A 17,449-nucleotide genomic window follows, 5' to 3' on the forward strand; every position below is an offset into this window, starting at 1 on the left:
ACAAAGTGGTATAACTATCGTGACCCCAGAATTTCAGTCTTATACAAAACTGTGTACCTATTTGTGTTCATGAGACCTCATAGCTTCCTTAAAAAATGGTGGCTTCCACTTCCTCTGCATAACATGGAATCCTTGAGAAAAGTGAATATGAAAAATAATCTGCCTAAAAGGAATGTGGTGTTCTCAGATGGCCCTACGAACCCGCCTGCCAACACAGGAGAGGTAAGAGATGCAGGTTCAGTCTCTGGCTTGGGAAGATCCCCTGGAGAAGGGCATGGCAATCCACTCCAGTATTCTTGCCTGGAGAATCCCATGGCCAGTGGAGCCTGGTGGGCGATAGTCCATAAGGTTGCAAAGAGTCAGACACAACTGAAGCGACTTAACATGCATGCAGAAGGAATGTATAAATGTGTGTATGTCTCTATATATGTACATCTATGCATACATTTTCAAGGGCAATATCTGTTGTATTAGAATTTTCTTTAATCTTTGCATCTATGCTATTTGCATATTCCCAGATTTAATGAGAACAGGAGTTCTGCTGAAAATAAAATGGTCTGAAAAAAGAAGAAGCAGGTCAGCTTAGGAACAATTAGGCTCAAAAAAAGTTTGAGTATTATCTTCCTGGTGGGCTTAGTTGTGTAATATAATCCAGAAAAAGCACAAGTTTGTAGAATGTTCTCCAAGATGAGGTTCTGAGATGTTTTATTTTAGTGCTTTCATTTTCTATAATGAAATGAGATAATAAATCTCTATTTGTGTCTGAATATCCCAAAATAGCTAGTAAGAATAGAAAAATCTGACAGTTGCTGAGGAAAAAAGAAAAAAAAAAGTGAAAATAGCTGAATCTGTCCAATCTTGTACTTATCCATTCAGGCTAAAAATGGTGTTATTGTCGAAAAGAAGTTAAGAAATTTTCTTCAGGAAAAAAAAAAAAAACCTTTTGTGGAGAAAAATGTCATTTGTTGCTCTCTAAATGCAAATGTGCAAAATTAATTTAATTCTTTTATTGGTAACTAAGTAAAAACATAATAGAAAATTGTCTTTCTTTCATTCTGCAAACAGATAGAAGTCCCAGCCTGGGCATTCACTGACAGAGATGGACTCCAGTAGGAATAAGATGTAGTCTCTGCCCTCAAAGAATCTTATAATCCTCATGAATTAAAATCATGATGAAGGGTACAAATAGGCAATTCACAAAGAGGAGAAAAGCTAATTGTCTAGAAACATACATAAAATATTCATCTTCAACGGTAATCAAGCAATGCAACTTTGAAATAGCAATACTATATTGTTTTTCATCAACAATTTAGAAAAGAATGTCTAAGAATAATACATGACTGATACATAAAATTAGGACCTCTAAGTAATTATTGTTTTTGATGTTGTTTAGTCTCTAAGTTGTGTCTGACTCTTATGTGACCCAATGGAGCCCCTCTATCCATGGGATATTCCAGGCAAAAGTACTGAAGTGGGTTGCCACTTTCTTTAATCCAGAGATTAAACCTATGTCTCTTGCATTGGCAGGTGGAGTCTTTACCACTGAGTCATCAAGGAAGCCAATTAATTATTCAGTTCAGTTCAGTTCAGTCGCTCAGTCGTGTCCGACTCTCTGCAACTACATGAATTGCGGCACGCCAGGCCTCCCTGTCCATCACCATCTCCCAGAGTTCATTCAGACTCACGTCCATCAAGTCCATGATGCCATCCAGCCATCTCATCCTCGGTCGTCCCCTTCTCCTCCTGCCCCTAGTCCCCCCCAGCATCAGAGTCTTTTCCAATGAGTCAACGCTTAGCATGAGGTGGCCAAAGTACTAGAGCTTCAGCTTTAGCATCATTCCTTCCAAAGAAATCCCAGGGTTGATCTCCTTCAGAATGGACTGGTTGGATCTCCTTGCAGTCCAGGGGACCCTCAAGAGTCTTCTCCAACACCACAGTTCAAACGCATCAATTCTTCAGCACTCAGCCTTCTTCACAGTCCAACTGTCACATCCAGACATGACCACAGGAAAAACCATAGCCTTGACTAGACGGACCTTAGTCAGCAAAGTAATGCCTCTGCTTTAATTATTAGTTGAACATAAATTAGAAAATCTTTCTGGAATATAATCTCACAGCATGTATCAAAAGAATTAAAATTATTCACATAGTATGGTACAAATCCACATTCAAGAATTTCAACTGAGAAAATAAATGATTGAAGTTCTCATAAATGGAGCAATGAGAATGTTCATCACACAATTTTTAGTAGTTTTAATAGCTCAAAATAAATTTTAACAACCAATGTACCATGAAATGGAAGATTTGTCAAAAATATGGCACATTTTTATAAAACGATATTGCTAGTAAGACTTAAACAGTAAAATAATAATTATATCAAGAATTTTATGATATAATTAGTGAAAGATAAAATTTAAAAATTGGGTTCAGCAGGATGCCATTGTAAATAAGTCATGTGTATATATTGTAAAAAGCTATATACACAAATGATAAATACATGCAAAAGAGTTTGACTTGTTTTAATAGAAAAATAAGATTAGAGGGAATTTTCTTCTTGTTATTTCTTTCTATTATTTAAATTTTTAAATACTGAGCATGTGGCATTTCTTCTGTTAAAAATTAACTGTTAATTAAATGGCAACCCACTCCAGTGTTCTTGCCTGGAGAATCCCAGGGACAGGGGAGCCTGGTGGGCTGCCGTCTATGGGGTCGCAGAGAGTCGGACATGACTAAAGCGACTTAGCAGCAGCAGCAGCAGCAGCAACCACCTTTAAGGCTTAGACATAGTTCTTGCTCGCTTTCTCAGATTCCACTGACTGTCTCCTTTCTCTCTCAGTTGACTACCTGCCTTCTTCAAATACCCCTCTACTCTTATACTCTGATGCAGCGTGGGAGTGTGGGATTTGGCTTCCTCAGAAGCTCCTGTGGAGCCGGATGAAAAATTAATTTCCCATAAGGCAGACCTTGCCCACTAAGAAACAGGAGATGAGAGAAAGTCAGGTTAATTTCCCCTTCTTTCTCTTATTTGTACGTTACTGAGATGTGAATCTTCGGGTGAAGTCTCACGCACTGAGTGCGCAAGTGAGCTGAGAAACATCAGCGTCTCAAGGGCATTGGTTCCAGGACCCCACCACAAATGGAGATGCCAGGGGCTTCCCCAGTGGCTCAGATGGCAAAAAAAAAAAAAAAAACAAACAAAAAAAACAAAAAACTGCCTTCAATGCAGGTGACCCTGGTTCGATCCCTGGATCTGGAAATCCCCTGGAGAAGAGAATGGCAACCAACTCCAGTATTCTTGCCTGGAGAATTCCTTGGACAGAGGTGCCTGGCAGGCTACAGTCCATGGAGTGGCAAAGAGTCAGACACTACTGAGCGACTACAGTTTCTTTTCTTTCTTTCAAGTCCCTTACATAAAATGCTGTCGTATTGGCATGTAACCTACACAGATTCTCCCATACACTTTAAATTACCTCCAGATTATTTATATCTAGTATAATGTAAATATAATGCAAATAGCTGCAAATACAGTGTAAATGCTATGCAAATAGTTGCTGGTGTGAGGTAAATTCAAGGTATTTTTGGAATTTTCTGGAGTTTTTAAAAATATTTTTGATTCAAGATTGGTTGACTGTACAGATGTGAAAGCTTGGATACAAATGTAAATCAAAGTAAAGTGAAAGTCACTCTCCAACTCTTTGCGACCCCATGAACTATACAGTCCAAGGAATTCTCCAGGCCAGAATGCTACAGTGGGTAGCCATTCCCTTCCCCATGGGATCTTCCAAACCTAGAGATCGAACCTAAGTCTCTCGCATTGCAGGCAGATTTTTTACCAGTTGAGCCACAAGGGAAGCCCTGATCAACTATAATAGACTTGAATTAATGTCGCATATCTTGGTTCTCTTCTTTTTCTTCTTTATTGCCTTAGGCTTGCACCACCCAGATAAAATGTCAATACCTTAAATTTTCCTCCAGATTCTCTAAGGCTAAAATTGGGAAAGGAGATCTGCACAAATATCCATATTGCAAATATGTTACAAATTCCAAGTGAGAGATACAAATTGAGTACTAGAGCGAATTCAGAAAGAGGTCACTTTCCATAAGGTTTTGGGGAAATTGACTTTAGAAAGGTCACCTAAGTTGTACCTTACAGTCTGATGATTTTTGACAATGGAAATGTAAGGTTAATTCCATTGACCTGAAGGCTCATTAAAAGTAGAAATTTGCATTCAGCAACATAAGAAAAGCAAAATGGCATCTCTTAACTACAAAGCAATATATAATTCTTATTAAGTTTGCTTCCCCAATGGCTCAGCAGGTAAAGAATCAACCTGCAATGTAGGAGACACAGGAGATGCAAGTTTGATCCCTGGGTCAGGAAGATTCCCCGGAGAAACAAATGGCAACCCAATCCATTATTCTTGCCTGGAAAATCCCATGGACAGAAGAGCCTGGTGGGCTACAGTCCAAAATATCGCAAAGACTCGGACATTTTTGAGCAACTAACCACATGCACATGGCATCTAATAAGGCTCAAGTTTCTTTTGGTGCCTTTGAAGCACAAGGCCCTTGTATGTGCTAGAGATGTTTGCAAGTAGACAGCTTCTGGAATTGTTTGAGTAGTTCAAGAATGAAGGGTCACAATATCTGCAATTATCCTGGCCTTTTCTTCAGAGTGAAAAGATGGTGACTATCAGTTCAGTTCAGTGCAGTTCAGTCGCTCAGTCATGTCTGACTTTTTGCGATCACATGAACACGGGCCTCCCTGTCCATCACTAACTCCCTGAGTCCACCCAAACCCATGTCCATTGAGTCGGTGATGCCATCCAACCATCTCATCTTCTGTCATCCCCTTCTCCTCCTGCCCTCAATCTTTCCCAGCATCAGGGTCTTTTCCAATGAATCAGCTCTTCACATCAGGTGGCCAAAGTATTGGAGTTTCAGTTTCAACATCAGTCCTTCCAATGAATACCCAGGACTGATCTCCTTTAGGATGCACTGGTTGGATCTCCTTGCTGTCCAAGGGACTCTCAAGAGTCTTCTCCAACACCACAGTTCAAAAGCATCAATTCTACTGTGCTCAGCTTTCTTTATAGTCCAACTCTCACATCCATACATGACCACTGGAAAAACCATAGCCTTGACTAGATGGACCTTTGTTGACAAAGTAATGTCTCTGCTTCTTAATATGCTGTCTAGGTTGGTCACAACTTTCCTTCCAAGGAGTAAGCATCTTTAATTTCATGGCTGCAATCACCGTCTGCAGTGATTTTGGAGCCCAGAAAAATAAAGTCAGCCACTGTTTCCACTGTTTTCCTATCTATTTGCCATGAAGTGATGGGACCAGATGCCATGATCTTAGTTTTCTGAATGTTGAGCTTGAAGCCAACTTTTTCACCCTCCTCTTTCACTTTCATCAAGAGGCTGTTTAGTTCTTATTCACTTTCTCCCATAAGGGTGGTGTCATCTGCATATCTGAGGTTATTGATATTTCTCCCAGCAATCTTGATTCCATCTTGTGCTTCCTCCAGCCCAGCATTTCTCATGATGTACTCTGCATATAAGTTAAGTTAAATAAGTTAAATAAACAGGGTGACAATATATAGCCTTGACGTACTCCTTTTCCTATTTGGAACCAGTCTGTTGTTCTATGTCCAGTTCTAACTGTTGCTTCCTGGCCTGCATATAGGTTTCTCAAGAGGCAGGTCAGGTGCTCTGGTATTCCCATCTCTTTCAGGATTTTCCACAGTTTATTGTGATCCACACAGTCAAAGGCTTTGGCATAATCAATAAAGCAGAAATAGATGTTTTTCTGGAACTCTCTTGCTTTTTCGATGATCCAGCAGATGTTGCAAATTTGATGTCTGGTTCCTCTGCCTCTCTAAAACCAGCTTGAACATCTAGCTGTAGCTATTAGTCATATCACAGGAAAGTGAGGGCATGGGGAGGATAAAATGGCTCATCCTAACCAAAATGTTCATGTTTTGAAAGCCTCATTTTTACTATTCACCTAACAACATTATATTTATTTCTAATTGACCAGGAATGGTACATATGGCCACTCATTTATGGAAATGAAACTAAGGAATGAAATTTTCAGCTATGCACCTTGAAACCAATAATCAAGTCAAGGGAAGAAGGAGAAAATGCATACTTGGTAATCAATTAGTACTATCCATCACATTATATAAAGCCTTAAGAATGGAAGTTAGTTAGCCAAAGAAAGACTCATAGCATGTGGAGGCTTACTTGTTATAGAGTGACAAAGAAAGGGAAAAAAGATGACTGAAGTTTCCTGACTGTGAGGATGATTATCCAAAAGCACTGGTTTGCCATTTGACCCTGAGTTAGTTATTTCACTTTGACAAGTCTGTTTCCTCAACTTAAGATACTGTAGAAGAGTGTTTTGAAGTCCTTATAGATAGATATAGATATAGATACATAGAGATGTCCAAGTAAATAAGAAATCTAAGTCCACATACAAAAACCTGTATATGAATGTTTATAGGAACATTATTCATAGCAGTCAAAAAGTAGAAACAACTCACATGCTCACCAATTAATGAATAGATAAACAAAATATGGTAAACCATACCATGGATTATTACTTGATCATAAAAAGGAAGGAAGTACCAGTACATATCAAAACAATGACACACCTCTAAAAGCATTATGCTGAGTGAATGAAGCAAGTCATAAAAGATGGTGTATTATATGATTCCATTCACATGAAACGGAAAGAATTGGAAAATCCGTAAGAATAAGATTAAGAATTGTCAGGGCTCAGGAGAAGGAGAGGCTATGGAGTAACTACTAATAGATGCAGGGTTTCTTTTGGGGATAATGAAAATATTCAGAAATTACATGGTGGTGATGGCTCTATAACTGTGAATATACTAAGTAAAAATCCACTGTCTTCTGTACTTTAAAGGGTAATTTTGTGATATGTAAATTATTTCTCCATAAATGTTTAAAAATATTTCATAGAGGTCAAACATGGTAAGTTGTCATTCAATAATAAATATTAGCTATTACTATTTCATATTAGTTCAATTTATGAAGCTCTGGGTGCTGATAAAGTCACTGAGAAAAAAATGGATGAGTGTTAGGCTGAAACTGCAGGATTACAAGGCCTATACTTGCCCAGCTTTAGGACTCAAGAAAGAGCCCAGAGTCAGCAACAAAGACATCAATGGTTTAATGAATGTGGGGGCTTACACATCTGAAACAAGGTCCTGGAGGGACAAAACCCTACCGTGTGCAGCAGTGGTGGGCAGAATGTAATAGCAGTCTTCACTCTTGATGTGAGGAGATTGTCAGTTTATAGGGGGAGTTACCAGGGAAATCAGCAGAGGGGTACATCCCTCACCACGCTTTTTGATGAGAACAATCACTAACTGGGGCCTGAACAAATATGTAGGAAGGTCTATCATGTGTGTAGAGTGTGGGTAAAGCAGGCACTGGTCAGGCAGGGAATGTACAGACAGCAGCCATCTCGAGTGGCCTGATGATACAATGAGAAAGTAATCACAAATCATGGCATGGGGTCCCTGGTTCTATTGGTACACCCCTTTCTCCTGAGGCCAGCTGAGAGGGGCACTGTCTTGGTGACAGAGGACAACACAGGGTCAGTACACACACCTGGAACATTCCTGACTGGTGTTTGTTGGATCTGGACAGAACTTCCCATTGCCCTAAGGCTGGAACAGAAAAATGCAGTGACAATCATCAGAGACAATCTTGATGATAAGAAACTACCAATGAGGGAAATTTCCCATAGAATATCAGACGTTTTAACCAATGTCATGAACACAATTTCTGCTACCAAGAGAGGAAAGTGGGATATGAGCAGAGAAGAACTACTTTCAAGCTGAGCTTTTCACACAGTCTGGATCTGTGTAATCCAATAAAAGGGCTTAATGCTTTTGCACTATGTTCGGAAGGAGCCACTTTACTGTGACAAGATGGTCTATTACATACATAGGGCCCTGAAGGGGCATACTGGGATTAGTTAGTCATTAGACATGTTCTCTTACCTACTTTTCCTGTTAAAAAAGGGGAGAATACATCAAGAAAGACTTGTAAGAGATAGAGAAAATTACCAAAAGTGTACCTTTTTTTTTCCTGAGAAGCTCCAAGTCACTCTTTCAAATGCCCTATTGCATTGTAACATTTAAAAATCCAATTTTAAATACTTAACCAGCACATTCTGGAAGCATTTTTGTGGTTTAGTTACTAAGTCATGTCAGATTCTTTCATGACTCCACGGACTAGCCTGCCAGGGTCCTCTGTCCATAGCATTTCCTAGGCAAGAATACTAGAATGGGTTGCCATTTATGCCATTTACTTCTCCAGGGGATCTTCTCTACCCAGGGATCGAACCTGCGTCTCCTGCCCTGCAAGTGGATTCTTTACTGCTGAGCCGCTGGGGAAGCCCAACCAGCACAATAAGGACTAAATATTTATCTAGAATTGCCGATGCTCTTTTACCAATGAAAATCCTTAAAAATATGGACAAATTAATTCTTAGAAGTATTTTTTAAAAATCAGTTCTATTACTTAACCATAAAAAGAAATGAAGTACCAGTACATATCAAAACTATGAAACACCTTAAAAACATTATGCTAAATGAATGAAGCAAGTCACAAAAGATGGTATATTATATGATTCCATTTGCATGCAATGGAAAGAACTGGAAAATCCATACAAATAAGATTAGGAATTGTCAGGGGTCAGGAGAAGGAAAGACTCTGGAGTGACCACTAACAGATTTTTCTCAACCTGAATCTCTCTTTACTTGGTTGAAACAATGATAAGCATTATGCTAAAATATGTTATAAAGAGCAGACAATAAATGTCAAAAGACTCTAATGGTAAGGATTATTAGCATGATAATAACAAAAAGTAGTTCTATCTTTTCACTCTTTGAGTTTTGATAAGTAACCGTGATGCTCATCAAGGTAGCATAGCACTTGAGTTCTAAATAGAGATCATTGAACTTGCACTGGTCACACACATACATATACCTATGAATTCAACACTAGCATATACTTTCAATTGTTAACACTCTTTGTTCTATTCAGCCAACCTTTACAGAAGCCTGCTCTATACCTGTTACCGTGCTAGGGAACCGCGGGTAACTGAGCATATGGTTCCAGCTGTCAAGAGCTCGCAATCTCATAGACAGTTACAAAAAGAGCACTAACCTTCCCATTCTGAGGCCCAATGCCAGAACCCATAATAAAAGGAAAAGCTATAAGATCACTGACAACGACTGGTGGCTGGAGGGGAGGTAAGTGAAGAGTTCATAGGTAAAAGGGCATTTGGGATAGCTCTGTTGTAGTAGAAAGGACAGTGAACTGGGAGAACAAAAATAGTTCCAGTTTTGATATTGTGCTTTGTATGTTCTTAGAAGTGTCCCTGAAGCTCCCTGAGTTTCCTCACTTATAAACTAAGAGAGGTGAACTAGGTAATGCTGAGGGCACATCAAACTGTAACATACACCTCTTATCAGTAATACCTGTGGCTGTGCTTTCAATAGGAAAATTTTTTTTTAGTTACTTGAAGCTCTTACCAGCATAATAAGATGAAGAAGTCCACTTCATATTGATGTGGGAATATCTTTGCTAAAACTTTCTAGACTTAACATCATGTGGGATGTGGCAAGGGTGACCTGTAGGGGTGTTGTTCTCAAAGGAAGACCAGCAAGAAAGTTTTCCTAAGAAAGTCAAGCATGAATGAAATTTTGAAGGCTAAGCAGAAGCTGTCCAATGAAGAGGACGATAAAAGGAAAATTTTGCAGATTAAATTAGTATAGCCACTATAGAGAACAGTATGAAATTTCCTTTAAGAATAAAAAATAAAGTTACCATATGTCTACCTCCACTCCTGAATATATATATCTGAAAAAAAACTATAATTTGAAAATGAACGCCAAAGTTCATAGCAGCACTGTTCACAATAGGCAAAATACAGAAGCAACCTAAATGTCCATTGACAGATGAATGGATAGGCAAGTTGTAATTTATATACACAATGGAGTATTACTCAGCCGTACTAACCCATGTTACGGTCAGCACTTTTCACAACAGTTATACTTATCCTTGGCTCCAGACTTATCACTTCAAATTCATCTATATACAAGACTAAAATCATTATACTGCAGTTTGAATCAGTTAACATCTCCCTTGCTTAATAGCCTCAATGAGTCCTCTTACTGGCCTCAGGATGAAATCTTATGCCTTCCTGGTGTATAAAGCCCACCATGATGTCACTGATACTTAGCTGTACAGCCCCATCTCTTGTCATTTACCTTCCCCAATCTCGTTTCTGCCTTTGGAAATTTCTCTTTTTGGGCACTGAAATAATATATTCTTCCCTCTTTTTTCGCTCTACCTTCTGCTTATCCTCCAGTTGTCAGTTTGGACATTTCTTCTTGTGAGACTATCCTTGGATTCTATAAGATTTATCTGTATCCTCTCAGTTCAGTTCTGCCGTTCAGTCATGTGTGACTCTTTGCAACCCTGTGGACTGCAGCACACCAGGCTTCCCTGTCCCTCACTACTTCCCAGAGCTTGCTCAAACTCATGTCCATAGAATTGGTGATGTCATCCAACCATCACATCCTCTGTCATCCCCTTCTCCTCCTGCCTTCAATCTTTCACAGCATCAGAGTCTTTTCCAGTGAATCAGTTCTTCGCATCAGGTGGCCAAAGTATTGAAGTTTCAGCTTCAGCATCGGTCCTTCCAATGAATATTCAGGACTGATTTCCTTTAGGATTGACTGGTTGGATCTCCTTGCAGTCCAAGGGACTCTCAAGAGTCTTCTCCAACACCACAGTTCAAAAGCATCAATTCTTCTGCACTAAGCTTTCTTTATAATCCAACTCTCACATCCATACATGACTCCTGGAAAAACCATAGCTTTAATTTTATGGACCATTGTCAGCAAAGTAATGTCTCTGCTTTTTAATATGCTATCTAGTTTTGTCATAGCTTTTCTTCCAAGGTCCCATCACTTTATGGCAAATAGATAGGGAAACAATGGAAATAGCGACAGACTTTATTTTCTTGGGCTCCAAAATCACTGCAGATGATGACTGTAGCCATGAAATTTAAAGACGCTTGCTCTTTGGAAGAAAAGCTATGACCAACCTAGACAGCATATTAAAAAGCAGAGACATTACTTTGCCAACAAAGTTTCATCTAGTCAAAGCTATGGTTTTTCCAGGAGTCGTGTATGGATGTGAGAGTTGGACTATAAAGAAAGCTGAGTGCCAAAAAATCAATGCTTTTGAATCGTGGTGTTGGAGAAGACTCTTGTGAGTCCCTTGTACTGCAAGGAGATCCAACCAGTCAATCCTAAAAGAAATCAGTCCTGAATATTCATTGGAAGGACCGACGCTGAAGTTGAAACTCCAGTACTTTGGCCACCTGATGCGAAGAACTGATTCACTCGAAAAGACCCTGATGCTGGGGAAGATTGAAGGCAGGAGGAGAAGGGGATGACAGACGATGTGATGGTTGGATGACATCATCAGCTTGATGGATATGAGTTTGAGCAAGCTCCGGGAGTTGGTGATGAATAGGGAAGCCTGGTGTGCTGCAGTCCATGGGGTTACAAAGAGTAGGACACTACTGAGCAACTGAACTGAACTGATTCTTCCAAGGAGCAAGAGTCTTTTAATTTCACAGCTGCAGTTACCATATGAAAAGATTTTGGAGCCCAAGAAAATAAAGTCTGTCACTGTTTCCGTTGTTTCCCCATCTATTTGCAATGAAGTGATAGGACCAGATGCCATGATCTTCATTTCTTGAATATTGAGTTTTAAGCCAGCTTTTTCATCACTTGCTTTACTTTCATCAAGAGACTCTTTAGTTCTTCACTTTCTGCCATAAGGGTGGTGTCATCTGCATATCTGAGGTTATTGGTATTTCTCCTGGCAATCTTGATTCCAGCTTGTGTTTCATCCAGCCTGGCATTTCACATGATTTGCTCTGCATATAAGTTAACTAATCAGGTTGACAATATACAGCCTTGATGTACTCCTTTCCCAATTTGTAACCAGCCCTTTGTTCCATGTCTGGTTCTAACTGTTGCTATTCTCTACTATAGTGTAAGTAATTCAATTTTAAACAAGGCAACTCATTCACTGTCCTGTTCTCAATAATTAATATAGTGCATGACACCATTTTTAAGTGAATAGATGGATGGATGAATGAATGCAACTTTGCACTGCAAATTAATATAACTTTGTAGTACATGAAGTCAGTTGGAATATAGGAAATTATGTCCAAGAAAAGGCCAACAATGAAGCCAGATCAATGTATCTAAAAGTGAGCTGTCAACCCAAATATCAAGTCAGCGTGAGGGTCAAGCAAGGAGCTGAGAAAATCCAAAAAGGTAGGTGCAAGGAGATACTGAACAAGGATTCACAGGTACAATAGAACAACTCATAGTGACTTTTCCTGGAATCCCTGAGCTAGCTTGACTGGCATATTTCATTTAAAAGGACAGTATGTAGTGAACAATAAGTAGTAGGGAGATATTGAAGGATTTTAAAAAGAAAAATGACATAATCAGCTTTGTTTTGGACGGCATTTTCAACATTATGAAAGGTGGTTTGAAGGGGCAAGACTATTGGTAGAGAAACTAGTTAAGAGACCTGTCAAAAACCCAGTGAAAGTTAGTAACATTCTTAACCAAGGCAATAAGGAGGGGGGGGAAGAGAACAGACTAAAGCAAATATAATCCAGCACACATTTGAATGGTGTCACTGATTCAACAGACATGAACTTGGGCAAACTCTGGGAGGTAGTGAGGGACAGGGAGGCCTGGCATGCAGCAGTCCATGGGGTTGCAAAGAGTGGGAGAAAGATGGCATTAGCGACTGAACAACAATGACTTAGCGACTGAATAACAACAATATTGAGGTTTCATTTGCAGAGGAAATTACAGATACTCCTTTTAGAAAAGTAAAGCAAATGTAAGAAAGTATAGGGCAATTGTGCCTCCTCCTATTAGTCCTGAATTTAGACTTGAAACAAGAGAAGCTAACCATCACCTCTTCAGCCTTGTGGAACTACAATGACAATCTGTTTATATAAAAATAAATAAATAAAAGAATTGACTATAGATGAATTCACAAATAAGATTTTTCAAAGACCTGGATCAGGCATAGGATACTGGGGAGCATATATTTAGTTTGAGACTTTCTCCCCTAAGCTTTCCTTCCAGCTCTCTCCAATAGTCAGTTTCTGATGATTACGGGCTCCTGTTTGAAGCACAGCAGCTCTGTCACCCACATGAAGTGTCACTCAGGACAGAGCCTGAAAGCTGCCAGCTGCCCATTTCACCTGAAGTCAGCATGCTTTTCATCCTTCCTGACAATGGTGCTGCCATTACGCCTTGGGTGAGAAGACACCTTTCCCTGGAAAGTGATCAGTACAAGAAAAATGTTGTGGGGAGGGAGGTGGGAGGGGGGTTCATGTTTGGGAACACATGTAAGAATTAAAGATTTTAAAATTTAAAAAAAATAAAAAATTTAAAAAAAATAAAATAAAATAAAAATAAAAATAAATTTAAAAAAAAAAAAAAGAAAAATGTGTTTCAGTTCTCTCTAAAGAACAAGGAGCTAATTCAGCTTGCTTTCATGGCCCTTTCCTTCTCTAATGTTTAAACAAATGGTTTTTGACGGAAACATCAGTTAAGGTTTCACAGTTAAGATTCTTCCCCAAATTTTCTAACACTTGTTGGGGAAATTATCTCAGAAGGTTACACAGTGAAACTTGAATATAAAATGTCATAGGACAGCTCACATGTCCAGTTTTCTACCTCATCCTCTGTCCTCTCCTTGAAAAATAAAAAATGTCTAGAGGCTAGAACAGGGTAATTACAGTTTCCACACCAGGGAGAGAGGGTGCTGAGAAGGGGGAGCATGCTAGGTAGCCTGAGCCCCCCAGGATGTCACAGGGCTTCTGGGAGGTGAGAAGCTGAGTGGTGAGAGCTTGTGCTAACCTGCCTGACAGCCAAGGTCTTGTTCCTTTCAAAGTAATCTCTCCTGAGTGCTCCATGACAGGCTGGCTTAGGCGGGTTCAATCCAATTTAATGGATGATTTGACAATGGAAAATGGAGGAAAGAGGGAAATGATACATGCCAGATATCAGCCCAGGCAAAGCTGAGAGGGTGTAATGCTTGTCATTCATTCACCAAGTGGGAAATGTCTGAATGAATAAGTGCTCAGTACCAGGGGCAAAGTCTAGCAGAGTCTCCAGGGAGAACGAATGTCCATCTATGCTCTAATCCTCCTGCATAGTAACCAGACTTGGGGGTAGGGGGGCCTTATTTGGACAGTCTGTCTCTGCCCAATTTGGCACATTCCTTTGAGGATCTGCCTTTCCCTAAGCAGGTTTGAAAGTATCAGTATGCATGGCCTCAGCTCTTACCTGTTCTCATTGCCAGAGGTCTCTGTTGTTAACACTCCTACTACTTCCACATCTCAGCTTATGTTTATCGCCACCCAGCTCTAATTCACAGGTTCCATCAGTAGTAAATGACCCCTAATTTGGGTGCCTTGGAACCTCTATTTTCATGAAGCACTCTCATAGGTCTCCCTTCTGGGCATCACACGACCCAGAGGGTACAAGCCCCTCTTGAGATCCAGAGGACTCTAGCCAATCCCTTTCCTAAAGCACGTTCCTTCCTATCCACATGTCAGCAGGCTTTTCAGGCTGCAAAAACATATTCACATGAATAGAGGAGGAAATGCTTTAACTCGTTGTAGCTACAGCTGTTCTTTATCACTTTTATGTGATTGCTTACTGTCATTCTACAAAGGTAGAACAGATGTTGGTGTTCACTCTTAAGAACTAGATCTCCCGGAGAAGGTCAGCATAGTGCCCTGGGAAGCCTCCAGATTCATTTTAGAGGTCCTAATGACTCTTTTTTGTCATGCTTTAAAATTACTCATCTCAAACCTGTCATTATATACCTCTTGTTTTCATTGGTGGCATTGGAGACCCTCTTGGCATTATTTATTGGGCTTCAGTGGTATCAGTAGGGGGAGGATCCAATTTCTCTTCAGAAAGGCCATCATTCATCTTTTTCTGCCCTAAGGCTTGTGTTTGAGCAACTATATTCTTTATCTACAGTTGGAACGCTGGTTAGAAAAAGATCCTATTGTAGTCTAGCTGAGAATATACTCAAAAGAACAATTCCCCCACTCCCCTTTATAGGATGCAATTTATAGAATTGTTAATAACAGTATATAACATTAATGAACACTAGATTGGCTGGATGGTTTACATGGATTATCCCATTTAATCCTCACAATTAAATTACTAAGTAGATGTTATCATTATCCCTCACTCATACTTAAAGAAAGAAACAGCTAAATAATTTTCCCTCGCAAGAAGGTGAGGGAATCAGGACCAAACGTAACTCGTTATCTGTTCTTATAGTCTCGGTTATACTTCCCACAAAGTATCCTTTTCTGTCTAGGAGACAAAAAGATGCTTTCCACATAGTTTTTGCCCCTTTGAAGCCTCAGCCACCATCCCTGGGGCTTGCATTCCTGGTCCCTGACTCCAGTAAGTTCTCTCGTTCCTACTACTAGCGCCAAACTTATCTCAGAAACTGTAGTTGCCTATTTCCCGAGAAGTTTCCGTGGAGCTGGAAAAATCAGACTTTTAAATAAGGTTGCCAGCTTTCCAAAAGCAATGAATCAGACCTAGAAATCATGTAAAAAGTGGCACTTCTATTTGGCAATCACTATTAGACAGTTTTCTATTTTTACACTATGTTTCACTCAGTTCCCAGCAGTATCATGGATTGTGACCTCAAAGCAAGAAAAACTTCTTCGAATATTTCTTTTGTTGTGGTTACCTGGAAGCAGGGAGTAAGACATAAATAAAAAATGATTTTTAGTGTCTAATTTAGCAGGGTTCAACTCAGCCTCTATTTTTTCTCTGTGTCTGTGAGATGCAAGATCTAGTGTTTGATGCTGGGCCAAATCCACAGAGGACAAGAACACACACTGCTTTGGCTTATTGCAGCTGAGGCTATATTAGAAAAAATATATATTCATATATACGATTAGAAGTTATCTTTGGCAAGTTGCTCCACAATAAGATATCAATTTACCTATGAGATAATTATGGTAAAAGTGTGCAAGTGACACACTCTCCACTTTTGATAATTCTTATTTTCCTACAGCAAGATAGACTGTGATAGAAAAAACTGTCAAGGAGGAAAAGCTATCCAAGTTCAACATGGCAGTTTATATTTGTCTTCTCAAGTAAATAATAACCATCTCTAATGCAAACTCCTTAGTCACATTAAGCAAACACAAAGACTTTATTAATAAACTACAGAGAAATCTATTTAATTATGTTATCTCACTTGTGATTGCTTGCTAATGACCAATTCTAAATGTTTTGTAAACCGTGTTATTCATGGCCGTGACAATTTGAGTCCTGAACATCTCTTTGCAAGAGTCACTGTAATTCATTAGTCTTTACACTATAGTTTAACCACTAAAATTCTCATATTTAAATGTTTTGTTGTTTCAGAAAACATGTCTTCTTGAACATTATCAGGCTGAACTGAAGATGCACTCCATTTAACTGCAGGAATAATTTTCTTGCAGAGATCAAATCCAGTACATGATGTAACTTTTTATATAACAGTAATGAGAATGTTTATAAATACATTATATAAACCAAGGATTTTTTTAGTAAAGGGAGATATGGAACAACCCCAAGATTAATATTAAGTGATTCAGTGATGTAGGTAACTGTGTACAGGTTTCCCCTGCTATCCAAAGAGACAGCATTTCTATGAAACCTTTTGTAAACTGAAGAAGCAATTACCCAAGGGCACATCTTGCTAACTGTATGGAAAATAAATGGAGATAAAGCACTGATAGATGCTTACAGACACAGTTCAGAGCCATGGGTCTTGATGCTAAGATGCTGAGTGCAGTTCCCGGGAAAGGAACCTGGCAATGCCACTCTTGCTGCTCCAGATGAGCTCTGCCTCTGAAGTGACTGGCTGCAAAACTAGTGCTGAAGGCTACTGTGCCTTTTGTTTTTTCTATAAAAGTGAAAAATCCTCTCTGGATTCTTTTCATTAGCAAAAAACAGGTACAGTCTGCCCTTCGTATCTGCAAGTGTACATCCACATATTCAACTATGATCAAAAATATTTTCTTTAAATAATCCAGAAAATTTCAAAAGCAAAATGTGAATTTGATGCATACCAGCAGCTATGTACATAGCATATACATTGTATTTACAACTATTTATGTAGCATTTCTTTTCCATTAGGTATTAGAATCTATCTAGAGATGACTTAAAGACTGTATGAAGTTGTGCATAGAATATAAGCTAATAATACACCACTTTACTTAAGGGTCTTGAGCATCCATGGGTTTCGATTTCCTTAGGGG

At 39.2% G+C, this 17,449-nt stretch overlaps 1 pseudogene; it reads left to right on the forward strand.

Annotated features, from left to right (window-relative positions):
* Positions 1 to 16,625, forward strand: part of LOC102173550 — a 56,515-nt pseudogene extending 39,890 nt beyond the window's left edge.

The sequence above is a fragment of the Capra hircus genome, chromosome 3 (genome assembly GCF_001704415.2).
Source record: "Capra hircus breed San Clemente chromosome 3, ASM170441v1, whole genome shotgun sequence".
NCBI lineage: Eukaryota > Metazoa > Chordata > Mammalia > Artiodactyla > Bovidae > Capra > Capra hircus.